General features: G+C 38.3%; 1 protein-coding gene and 1 pseudogene across 3 annotated transcripts in view; both read left to right on the top strand.

Annotated features, from left to right (window-relative positions):
• The window catches only part of CDKAL1 (CDK5 regulatory subunit associated protein 1 like 1), a 669,678-nt gene that overhangs the window by 92,559 nt on the left and 564,242 nt on the right, over window positions 1-12,877 (top strand). The gene's annotated exons all lie outside the window — the stretch shown is intronic.
• LOC133094878 (prothymosin alpha-like) lies at window positions 3,264-3,609 on the top strand (annotated as a pseudogene).

The following is a 12,877-nucleotide window of genomic DNA, read 5'->3' on the forward strand; positions in this document are numbered from 1 at the left end:
GCTCAGTAGTTGTGGCGCACGGACTTAGTTGCTCTGTGGCATGTGGGATCTTCCCAGACCAGGGCTTGAACCCATGTCCCCTGCATTGGCAGGCGGATTCTTAACCACTGTGCCACCAGGGAAGCCCTCTAATCTATTTTTAATGCATAGGGTTTTTATTTTACTTTTTCTATATATGTATAAATTTCATAATGTATTAAATGAAAAAATTATTTCTGTGATAATTTTGTAAGTGTAATTAAAAAAAAATTATCAGTACACAGTGTTCCATAGAATGAAAAGTTGCTGCTGTTATTTGTTCTTGTTAGAACAAGAAGATCCCCTGGAAGAAATATCAGATTCTCTATCAGGGCTTGACCCCAGCTTCTGCTGAAAGTAGTATTTCTCTAGAGTTAACTCTTTGATTGCTGACAAGAACTAGTCTGTTTGCCCTGGAAGTTTGGTCTTGATGCGTACTCATTAACGCGGCTTTCTGCTGCCCTGATCTTTGCTACTTTGCTCATTTGTTCATTCATGCATTTCCCCTCCCCCCTCCCTTTCTTTCTTACTCTCTCTCCCTGCCCTGCCTTCCCCTCTTTGCTTCTCTCACTCCCTCCTTCCCTCTCTCACTCCCTTCCCTTCCCTTCCTCCCTTCTTTCCCTCCATCCACAATAAGAGCATATTTTCTTCTAAGTCCTCAGCTTGGCTCTGGGGATTTAAAGGTGAATAGACAATTGAGGGACTCATACTAAGGGGGGGACACATTTATGAATCTTTGCCAGATGTGCCACTAGCTCATCTGTGCACACACGGGGAGCAGTGCCTTACTCTTTCTGAAGAGGGTAGAGAAGGCTTCCTGGGGTGATGACATGTACCTGAGTTGTGAAAGGTGAGTAGGAGTTTGCTAGGGCAGGTGGGTGGAAGAGACATTTAGGCAGAGGGCACAGAAGTGAGAACAGTGGTGATGGTGTGGCTCAAGCTTATCTGTAGTATTTTGTTACTGTTGTTGTGTTTTTTAAGCAGTTTTATTGAGATAATGATTCTCCTACCATACACCATTTGAAGTGTACAATTAAGTAGTTTTTAGTGTATTCACAGCATTGTGCATTCATCACCACAGTCAATTTAAAACATTTTCATTGCCCCAAACAAACTGCTTTAGCTGTCACCCCTCAGTCCTCCTTGCTCGCTTTCCCAGACCTGGGTAATCAACAGTCTGCTTTCTGACTCTTTTGACATTTCATTTAAGTGGAATCATATGACGTGTGTTCCCTTGTGACTGACCTCTTTCACTTATCAGGTTTTCAAGGTCCATCCGTGTTATAACATGTATCACTACTTCATTTCTTTTTATTGCCTAATAATATTCCGTTGTATGGATATACCACATTTTATTTCTCCATTCATCACCTGATGGATGTTTGGGTTTTTCCTACTTTTTGGCTATTAGGGATAATGCTGCTATGGACATTGATGTACAATTTTTTGTGTGGACATATAGTTTTATTTCTCTAGGCTATGCATCCAGAAAAGGAATTTCTAGATTATATGTTAACTCTATGCTTAACAATTTGAGGAACTGCCAACCTGTTAGCTGTACTAATAGTCAAATTAGCCATACTGTTTTACATTCTGATCAGCAGTGCATGATGGTTCCAATTTCTCTCTGTTCTCGTCAACACTTGTTATTATTTTATTTTATTTATTTTTATTATAGTCATCCTAGTAGATGTGAAGTGGTAACTCCTGGTAGTTTTGCTTTGCATTTTCCTGATGGGTATTGATGTTGAGCATCTTTTCATGTGATGATGATTTATTTGTATATCTTTGGAGAAATGTCTATTCAGAGCTCTTGACCATTTCTAATCAGATTATTTGCCTTTTTTAAATCATTGAATTGTAATAATTTTTATATTGTCTCTAGTGTTTTGAAGCAAAATTAAGAGTAGAATACTTTACTTTTGACTTTAAGTAGAAAATGACTCAATCAAAAGTTTGAATCACCTAAAAGAAAGAAAATTTAAATCTGAAAAGTAGATTTGGAGATAGGGGATATCAATATTAATTTTCAAAAGTGGTAACATTAATATATTCCACAAGTCAAATTCTAGTTAAATGATCTTACTCGTTTTATTAAGCTAATTCTCCCTATTTATGTGCACTGGTGTCAGATAATCAAATACTCGCTTCTCTTAGGAAGTCCCCAGCTGCTGTGACAAATGGGCAAGGTTTTCTAATCGTTTTCTAATCGATTTCTTTCCCAAATTATCCTTTAAGGCAGTGGTTTTTCTTTTCTTTGTCTCTTATTCTTTGTCTCAAATTGGTAAAACATATTTGTAATTTTAGAAAGTTTGATACTGTCATTTGGGGATATTATTTATGAATATCTGTCAATCAATTGAACAGCAGTTATTGGATGCCCGCTTAGGTATACAGTTGGCTCATTCTGTTTCTCTCTGGGAGTCATAGTCAAAATATATAACATTGGTGTGGTGTGGGCATTAACAAATCCGAATGGACACTGGCTTTAAAGTACTTCATTCACAGTCAGTTTCATTATTCCAGTCATAGATCTTTGTCATTCTTCTTTGTACTTTGAAGTCCAGTGAACCTATGCCTAGTCCATAGCTTTATTTTTTTTATTTTTTATTTTTTTTCATAGCTTTATTTTTGATCTGGATCTTTCCTCCCTTGGCAGTATCCTATGGATATTTCTCTTCTGATTACCAAACTGGTAATTGTTTTGACCCAGTAAGTTTGCTGGGTCAAAATCCTAGAGGTAGCTCTGGTATTAGCGATAATAATATTCAGCAGATAACCTAAACTTCCCTTCAAGGAGATACTTCTGTATTCCAGAATTGGTCATGGAAGTGTACCATTCCAAGCAGATGAATCAAGTTCTCGATTTGTGCTAAACAGTTGAGCATTGTATATAATCTGAATGGAGACCAGATGTTTTGCAAATTTGCTAGTGAGTGGTTTCTCTAGGTTGTTATGATTTGCTCTTTGGCTAAATAGAACTCTTTTCAATATACCACTTGTAAAATGTTTGAATCAGGAAGGAAATTTTCCATGGAATACGTGAATGTAAAGATACGATTGGACTAGTCGACTGCTCTGAAAAGCCATCTTTTCATTGTCCCCGAGACGGGCTCCCTGTCTACTGCAGCCACGGGTCTGTGTGCCTCCTCCGCAGACATGGACTCGGGCTGCTTCATTGCCGGAGTCCACGAACTGGGGCTTTTTTTTTTGTCTGCTGCATTGGATCTCCGGTGTGCCCCACCATGTCAGACACGGCCATGGACACCAGCTCTGAGATCATCACCAAGGACTTAAAGGAGAAGAAGGAAGTTGTGGAGGAGGTAGAGAGTGGAAGAGGTATACTGCTAATGGGACGGCTGACGAGGTAAATGGGGAGCAGGAGGCTGCCAGTGAGGTAGAAGAAGGTGGGGAGGGAGTGGAGGAGGGGGAAGGAGGCCGTGGGGAGGAAGAGGGTGGGATGAAGACAAGGAGGCTGAGGCAGCTATGGGCAAATGGGCAGCTGAAGGTGACGAGGATGACAGTGTTGACACCAAGAAGCAGAAAACTGATGAGGTTGACCAGACAGCAAAAAAGAAAAAGTTAAACTAAAAAATAATGGGTGGGGGGGAAGGCCACCCTGAGCCATTCACTCCCCACTTCCTCTCTCAGAATCTAAACATGATTACCTTGGAGGAGAGAGGCCCCCAGGCTGCCCACTGTGGGCAGAGTCACCTGCAGGTGACGCGTGCTCCCCACCACCCAACCAAACCCACAACGTGATTTGCAACAGGAGAAGAAAAAAACCCAGATCTTTCAAGGTCCTGCTTCTTTTCTTAAAGGTGACATGGAAGACAAACTTATGGTTACCAAAGAGGAAAACCGGGGTGGGGGGGATGAATTAGGTGTTTGCTATTAATATATACACTCTACTATATGTAAAATAGATAACCAACAAGGGCCTACTATAGCACAGGGAACTATATTCAATATCTTGTAATTACCTATAATGGAAAAGAATCTGAAAAAGAATAGATTTATATATATATATCAATATGTATATATTTGTATAACTGAATCACTTTGCTGTACACTTGAAACTAACACAACATTGTAAATCAGCTATACTTCAATTAAAAAAAAAGTGCTTTCAAAAGGAAGATTTGTTTGTATTTTAATTTGCATTTTTATTTTTGAACATGCTGTTAGGGGTCAGCCATTTTTAATGATCTTGGATGACCAGACCAGCCTTTGGAGTGTTCTCTGTCCTACTTCAGACTTTATTTGTTGTGTGACCATGTTCATTATAATCTCAAAGGAGAAAAAAAACTGGTTAAAATAAAAACAAAGCAAAAGCAACAACAAAAACAGTCTTATTCCCAGGATGCCAGTAACTTTTTTTGGGTATGTACTTAGCTGTACTGTAAGTAGTTTTATGAGATGGTTATAAAGGCCAAAGATAAAAGATTAATTTTTTCCCCTTTTTTTCTCTATGAAGTGACTGTTTTTTTTTTTTTTGGTCTGTTGATGTATGTGTGAAACACTATTGTCCAACAATAAACTGGAATTTTATTTTACTGAGTTGTTCTTTAAAAAAAAAAGATAAAATTATATATTTTTAAACAACTCTTATTTTTTGGTTTGTAGCAAATTCTCAATAATGAATTATTTTCTCCTTACCAAAATACAGTTGCAGTTGGCTGCCAATAGTGTGTATCTTATTCACCCACTTTTCATTGTCCACATGTATAGATTATCCATGATAATCTAGTTAAAACAAAACAACTCTTGCTTCCCTTTGGTTCATTGATAGTTTTCATAATTGCCATAATGGCAGCCGTAGGGAGGGAGGAGACTTGTACAAGGGTGGCAGCCGTGGAGATAAATAGCAGACATAGTCACATTCTTTGGAGGTAAAATCCTTTGGGAGTTGCTGGATTTGCTGTGGGAGATGGTGAGGTGAAAGGAATGATTAATGATGACTCCCAGGTTTCTGGTTTCAGCATCTGAGTACACCTAGATGTACTCTTAGATCTGAGATGCCATTTATGGAGATGGGGAATTCTGGAAGATGGAAGGTTTAGTCATTTGCCTGCTGACTCTCAGTTTCAATTCCCTGATTTCCTCTGTCCTCTGTATTGCATGGAACTGCATTTCAGTCTCCTTGCCTTTTGGCTTTTGTGGTTAGATTTGGCCAATAGGAGGCGCTAACGGAAGCCTGGCGGATGGAGTAGGGAGAAAGTAGGGTGGTTTCCTCCCACTCCTGTTGCTCTGGGTCAGGTTCCAGGAAGTGGCAGCTTCATTCCTGTGGCTTCAGTCCCTATCACGCAGCTCCTCCGTTCGTTGCGGTGCTGCTTTCCGACGGCAACTCCTGTTGCTGCTCTTGCTTCTGCCAGTGATCACAGCTTCTGGGCTTTTCCAGTCAGTCCCTCCAGCCCTTAGGCTGATGATGGTTTCCTGCTGTTACTCATCTCCTGGTTGCTTCACCCTTCCCCATTTGGTGAAGACATTTGGTGTCTTGGCTTTTCCATCGCCCACGTAACCACACTTCTGTATTAATTTTTCTTTATCTTTATGCCTAGAGTGGTTTCTGTTTTCCTAACTAGAACCTGAAAATTTGAGAGTTCAGTTTTGGAAATGGTCTGTGTCCAGTTTAATATTTTTTCAGGCTGTTCCAGTGGAGATGTTACTAGATGAGTTGTATAGTGAGCTCAGATGGATGTCTGAACTCGGAGAATAAATTTGGGTATCACCTCTCAGTGCACTGGTAGTATTTAAAACCGTGAGAGGTATGGTTGGAATCATCCAGTGAATAGATGACAAGGGAACCAAAATCTAGTCCTAAGGAACTCTACTTCATAGAGGGCAGGTGGGAATGGATAAAGTAGAGCAGCCAAGGAGGTAGGAGGAAAACAGGAGAGTGATGCTATCCACAACGTAAAGAAAAAAGTGTTTGACTGCATGGTGCGCTGTCTGTGGCATTTGGCATCAGTTCCCTTGATGAAAGTGGTTTCCGGGGAATGGAGAGTGGTTGAAGGTCTTCATCAAAATGAAGTGGTGGAAGAGTGGATGGGAGGTGGCAGAGTATATCTGGTACAGAGAGACACGTCTTTCCAGATGTTTGACTATGGAAGGGAGTAAAGAAATGGGAAGATAGGAGGATTAAGACAAGCTACAGTTTTTACAGTTGCTTTTTTACTTTGACAATGCTTAATTTTTGAATAGGTTCAAAAATAAAAAATAAGTTATACAAGGAAAAAATCTTCCTCGTCTCCCATCAGTCCTATTCAACTCCCTCCTCCCCATCCCAGCCATTGCTATTTGTTTCTGATGTACATCCAAAAATTTTTTTAATATGAATACAAGCAAATGTGAATATGTATTCTCAGTTTCCAGTGGTAGCATAGTATATATATATATTTTTAGTGTCTTATTATTTTCTTTGAACAATGTGTCCTGGAGATCTTTTTATATTAGGACTTCGAGGTTATTCTTTTCCTTTTTTTTTCTTTTGTAAGTAGCTTATAGGAGTCTCAATTCTTTTATTTTAATTTCATTTTTATTTTATATTAGAGTATAATTGATTTACAGGGTTGTGTTAGTTTCAGGTGTATGGCAAAGTGATTCAGTTATACATATACATTTATCCATTCTTTTTCAGATTCCTTTCCCACATAGGTTATTACAGATTATTGAGTAGAATTCCCTGTGCTATACAGTAGGTCCTTATTGATTATCTATTTTATATATAGTAGTGTATATATGTTAATCCCAAACTCCTAATTTATCTCTCCCCCCATAGGAGTCTCAATTCTGAATAAACTAAAATGTCTTTAGTCAGTCACCTTTTGCTGTTACAAATAAAGCTGCAATTAATGACTTTGCACCTGTGCAAGTACGTTTGTCGTAGCTAAATTCTTGGAACTTCTTGGTCAGAGGATATGCATTTGCCATTTCGGGAGATCATGTCAAATTGCCTCCATAGCTGGTGGCCTAGTTTATATTCCCACCAGCAATGCGTGAGAGTGCCTGTTTCCTCACAGTTACATCAGTTCAGTGTGTTACCAAACTTTTGGGATTTTGACAATATAGGAAGTGAAGAAAAATGGTACAGTTTTTTTGGGGGGTGCAGTTTTAGTTTTCATTGATTAAGAATGGGGTTCAACATCTTTTTGTATGTTCAAGAGCCATATGTGTTTCTTCCTTCGTAAACTGTTCATATTCTTTGCCCACTTTTTTTCAATTAGATTTTGGTCATCTCAACATTTGAATTTTACTTATTAGGCCTGAGGGCCTAAAGGCTCAGTGTGGCAGGAACATAGTAGCATACAAGATGGGCTTTGGATAGAGGAGTGGGGACCAGATCGTGCAGTCCCCTCTAAAGTCCATTTGGTGTATTTATTGCTGCTTAGTTTACAAACCTATTTAACACCTAGAAATAGATATCCTTTTAGGGATTCTTTAGACACAGTTACTTCTGAAGTAATTATGTATCGGGATCAGCAGAGCAATTTAATCTGGAAAGAGAATGGGGGAATATTAGCGGTGTTCTGTTCTACATAGTAAGTAAACGGTCTGTCTGTCTAGCGCTCTGATTTTGATTATGACCAGGTCTGTTTCGCTATATAATTAATCTTCAGTAGTTACTGGTAGAGTTTTGCCAGCTATTATTTCTCATTTAGGAGAAAAAAATGTTCTTTTCCCTTCATACAGTAAACAGAGTTCAAGCTGACCCTTGGTTTCCTCATCTTATTTCTGCGAAGCGCTCAGCATGACTGTTTTAAAAGAACAAACTCATTATGCGTGTAATCTCCAAGCGTAAGTGCTTTCCCCAGGAGCTGCTATGTTCTACTTCACTCAGAAACATGCCGAACAGTCACCAACACTGCACAGTGGAGGAGGGTCAGTTCTTGCTATATGTATTTCAGCGAGGGAGCTCGAGATACTCTGTCAGTCTGTCTCTCTCTTTCATTTCTTCTCTTCATCTTTCCTACACCTTCTTTTTCTCCCTGTCTTCTCCCCAGCCTCCCACTCCTCCAAGCCTAGCTGGTTAAAGGGAGCATTCTTTGTCATGGATCACTTTGCTTTTATAAAATAGATTTTGAAAGCATGGTTACTCCATGCTGTGCATTTCCACAGTCCCTATAAAGAACAATAAATGAAATGTGGAAGGAAAATATGAAACTGTTGACTAGAATTTTTATTTTGCCTTTTATTGGTTTTAAGATGTTTTTCAATATGCTCCTTAAAGGTGCTTTAAAATTTTTGTATTATAGCATGCTCTATTCTCTGAGTTTTTAGTAGGCATCCAGTGGTTTGTATTACATAAATAAACTCCCAGCTGTGATTAAACATAATGGACATTTAAACTGTTTGGACTTGCCTTGCCTTCCAGAGTTCTGTGGTAAAAAATTCCCCCCAAATGCTGTTGGGTCCAAAATAATCAAGACTTTTCTCCCTTTTTGTTTTGTTTTTAGTGAATTTTTATTTGTATCAGCTTGCTTAGCTGCCTTACTTAAATTATGGATTTAAGTAGTTTAAGGCTCCTCTTACTGTGTGAGGCTGCTCCTCTAGTTGACTTTCAGATGGAACAGTTGTGTAAGGTAAATGGTTTATTGTGGGTACTGTTGATATGAACCATGCCCATCTCTTCTGTAATGCCACCGTTATGCAGAAGGCTGCAGGGGGAAGGGAAGATTGGTTGCTTTGAAAGTCAGCCTGTGCTCTGCAGTAATGCTCCTGCACTCAGTATTTTTGTTTTTTTGAATTTTTGAATTTTATTTTATTAATTTTTTTATATAGCAGGTTCTTATTAGTTATCCATTTTATATGCACTCAGTATTAATTCTTTCTTTACTTGCCTGTTTCCCACTGATAACGGAAGGCCAAGAGCTGACATGTTCAAGATCTTGGAAATTTTGGAAATAGCCGAACAGCTCCTTTTGAAGCCTGGTTATTTGTCTTATTAGAAGTAGTATCATGAGGCAACCTCAAGGTCATGTAATACATTTTTTACTTTGTTTTTAGGTATTGTCTATATTATTTTTGATCAAGAAGCAAAGAGCCCCTAATGAGGCATTCTAATTTCCTTAAATTTACAGTCTCTGAAGTCAGTTTGTCTGGATTTCTAATCCTGGCCCCCTCTCTTGCTGTGTGATTTTAGGCAAGTTACTTATCCTTTCTAAGCCTTAGATCCCCCCTCTGTAAAACTGGAGTAAAAGTTGAACCCATCTCAAATTGGGAGGATTAAATGGGAAAAAAAAAGGAGTATGACGTGCTTGGCTTATTGCTGGGTACATAATATGTACTCAATAATGTTAGCTATTATCATTATTGCTAATCAGATTTTTATTACTTTGGATTTAGAAGTAATTTATCTTGTATACATAAAGAAATAGTTTGGAAAGTAAATGCGTTTCGATTAAAACAAATAATAGTTTGTTTCTCCATCCTCACACTCAAAGTGGGTGGAGTGTCAATGACCATCATTTTCTTGGTTCAGTGAGTGCAAAAGCTTTTAGCAGTGGGGAGAAAAGTCCCAGAAAATGTATATCAGGTCACTGTTTTCATGATGGATCACAGCAGGAAAATAGTTTATGTTCTTACCTTAAAATGAAAGAACACTATTGATTCTGAGCCCTATGAAAAAGGATATTAAAAAAATTTTTTTGAAGGCTTGATTAGTTTTTTTTAGTTTAGTTTAAATGCTGTTAGAAATTCGAACAATGCAGACGGAGGTAAATTAAATATTAATGTGTCCCTTCTCAGGGTTAAACTTTATAAAATTATAAAAGTAATATCCATGCAAGTTTAAACAAAAAAAAGAGACTATAAAAGTGCATATTAAGACCATATTGGAGGCCAGCTGAACCTTCATCTTATTTCCAAGGGCAAACACCTCAAACAGTTTCATATTTATGCTTCGAGAATTTTTTTTTTTTTTACTTAGAACAGGATTTCCTCTTTTTCCATTTTAAAACACAAGTGAAATACAAGACCTACTCTTCACTTTGCTTTCATCTGATGATATAACAAAGATTATTATAAATTAGTACTTACAGATTTATCTTGCTTTTTTAACAGCTGAATGGCATTTTAGATGCAGTCTCATAATTTATTTAACCAGTCTCCTTATAATGGATATGTAGGCTTTCCAAGTTTTTTGCTTTGTCAGTAATCTTCCATGTGAATTTTAAAATTTATATGTGTGTACATATATATGTATATGTATATGTGTGTGTTTGTATATAAATATGTGTGTGTGGTGCAAGTATCCTACAAGCATGTGTAGGAGAAATTCTCATGCACATTTAAATTTTTGACAGCTATTCCCATGTTGCATTCCAAAGAGTTTCATCAGAATAGACTCCATCAGCAGAGTAGAGCTTGCCAGCTTCCCCATTCCTTTGCTAGCACTAGGTAGTACCATACTTTCTAATATTTTCCAATTTGGTATGAGCACAAAGGATCTTATTTCATTTCGCATTAAAAAAATTCAGTGAGATCAGTGTATATCGGGGTAAAGTTCTAATAGAGCAAACATCTAAATGTAGAACCCTATGTGTATTAAAATAAAACATGGGTGAATTCCTTAATAATCTGGGAGTAGAGGAAACTTTCTAATTATGACTGAAAATCTGGAAGCAGTAAGAGAAAAGTTTGATAGATTAGCAGATACAAACTATTATATATAGGATGGATAAACAACAGGGTCCTACTGTATAGCACAGGGAATTATATTCAACATCATGTGATAAACCATAATGGAAAAGAATATGAAAAAGAATATATATATGTATAACTGAGTCTCTTTGCTATACAGCGGAAATTAACAGAACGTTGTAAATCAACTGTACTTCAATAAAATTAAAAAAAGAGAAAAGTTTGATAAATTTGATATCCTGAATATAAAAAAGCATAAAGAAACTATAAAAAAGTAAAATAACAAGCCAGGAGAAAATATTGTAACTTCTATCATAGACAAAAGATTAACATCCTCTTTGTGTGTGTGTGTATATTTGTGTGTATTTGTAAATTAAAACTAGAGATTAAAATGACTATTTATCCTGATAGAAAAATGGCAAAAGATCTGAACAGATGGAAAACGGGGGGAAAAAACCCCCAACTCTGCAAAGGCCCTTAAACATGTGAAAAAATGCTCAACTCATTCTTAATAAGAGAAATGCACAGTTCATATCCCACTGGCTTCCTGTTTCTCATCGCATTGCCCGAAGTACAGAGGTTTGATAGCACACTCCATGGGTGATACTGTCGATAGATGGGCAGTCTCATGCATTGCTCATGGGAATGTGAAGCCATGCACCCCTTATGGAGGGGAATTTATCCTTTGACCCAACAGTCACACCTTTTTGGACTTGATTCCACAGGTAATCTGGGAAAAATACAAAATGATATATGTACAGTGCTATTCATTGCAGCGCCATTTGAAATAATGAAAGACTGTAAGTAGTCAAATCTTGAGGTCTAGATTCCATGTGGCTAGCCTCAAGTGTGTAGCTTTTTACCCCAGTACTGATATCCCAGCTCTGGCATTGGCAATATTTGGCTTATGTGCAGATGATTTTCAGCTGCATGTCACGGGTTAACAAGGACAAGTGTTGGAGGACAGGTCTCATGGTAGGTAGAATTGTTTCCTGGGTCTTCTCGAAGTCTGTGCCTCCAGTCTTGGTGCCTTCTTACTGCCTTTCCCTTCCGTGGTCCGTTCTTGCCCATTTCCCTAGTCCTGTCCCCTGTGTTCTCCTCTCTAATTCTGTTTCCCTGTCCCAGGCACTGGAGAACCTGACATGGATGCTCTGATTAAGGCAAGAACATAAGCTGTTAACCTTCTCTTAGCAGATAGTTAACCCAGTAACCTAATTACCTACTAGCAGTAGGATGTTTGAACAGTTATTTTATTTGGGGTGGTGAGGTTCTAGAAACTGCACGTCTTCTGGTATTTCCCGATTGTTCTAGATGCTGCTGCTCTAAGGTAGACATGCCAAATACTAGCTTATTCTGTTTCAGATGCATCTCACCCCCACCCTGCCTCCTATATTAATGTTTGAAGTTGGGATGTATCTTAAAACTTAAAAGAACAGAGAATAATGTTCCACCTCTCTTGAAGAGCTGTTACAAAGTTGGTTGTGTTTCTTATTGTTGATGGCATCTTAAAACCCAGGAAATGTGTTCATAGGGGGCAAAACATGTGGAATCAGCATTACTTATTGGTAAATAGCCATATACGATTTTCCTCCTCACTCCCCTTTTGTAGTGAGTTTGTTTTCTGTGTTATTTAAAAACCTTAAAAAAGGGCCTTTGCTGGGTGATTGTAAGTTGGCACAGAGCAAGCAAATACTCAAAATTGAGAAAGGAAAATAAAAAAGGGTGGAGGACCATCTTATTTTTTTTGGTAACAATACTAATATTTATAAAGATATCTTTCTTGAACTCTTAGCATTTAACACAATTGATTATTTCTTTTTAATTTAATTTTATTTATTTATTTATGGCTGTGTTGGGTCCTCGTTTCTGTGTGAGGGCTTTCTCTAGTTGTGGCAAGCGGGGGCCACTCTTCATCGCGGCGCGCGGGCCTCTCACCACTGCGGCCTCACTTGTTGCGGACCACAGGCTCCAGACGCGCAGGCTCAGTAACTGTGGCTCACGGGCCCAGCTGCTCTGCGGCATGTGGGATCTTCCCAGACCAGGGCTCGAACCCGTGTCCCCTGCATTGGCAGGCAGACTCTCAACCACTGCGCCACCAGGGAAGCCCTGATTATTTCTTTTTAAAGTACTTTCTTCTCTGGGTTTCTATGACACCATGCTCCCTAGTTTTTATCCTCTTATCTTATTGGCTGTTCCTTTTCCATGTCCTTTTCTCATC

This window comes from Eubalaena glacialis, chromosome 7 (assembly GCF_028564815.1).
Source record: "Eubalaena glacialis isolate mEubGla1 chromosome 7, mEubGla1.1.hap2.+ XY, whole genome shotgun sequence".
NCBI classification, from domain to species: Eukaryota; Metazoa; Chordata; class Mammalia; order Artiodactyla; family Balaenidae; genus Eubalaena; species Eubalaena glacialis.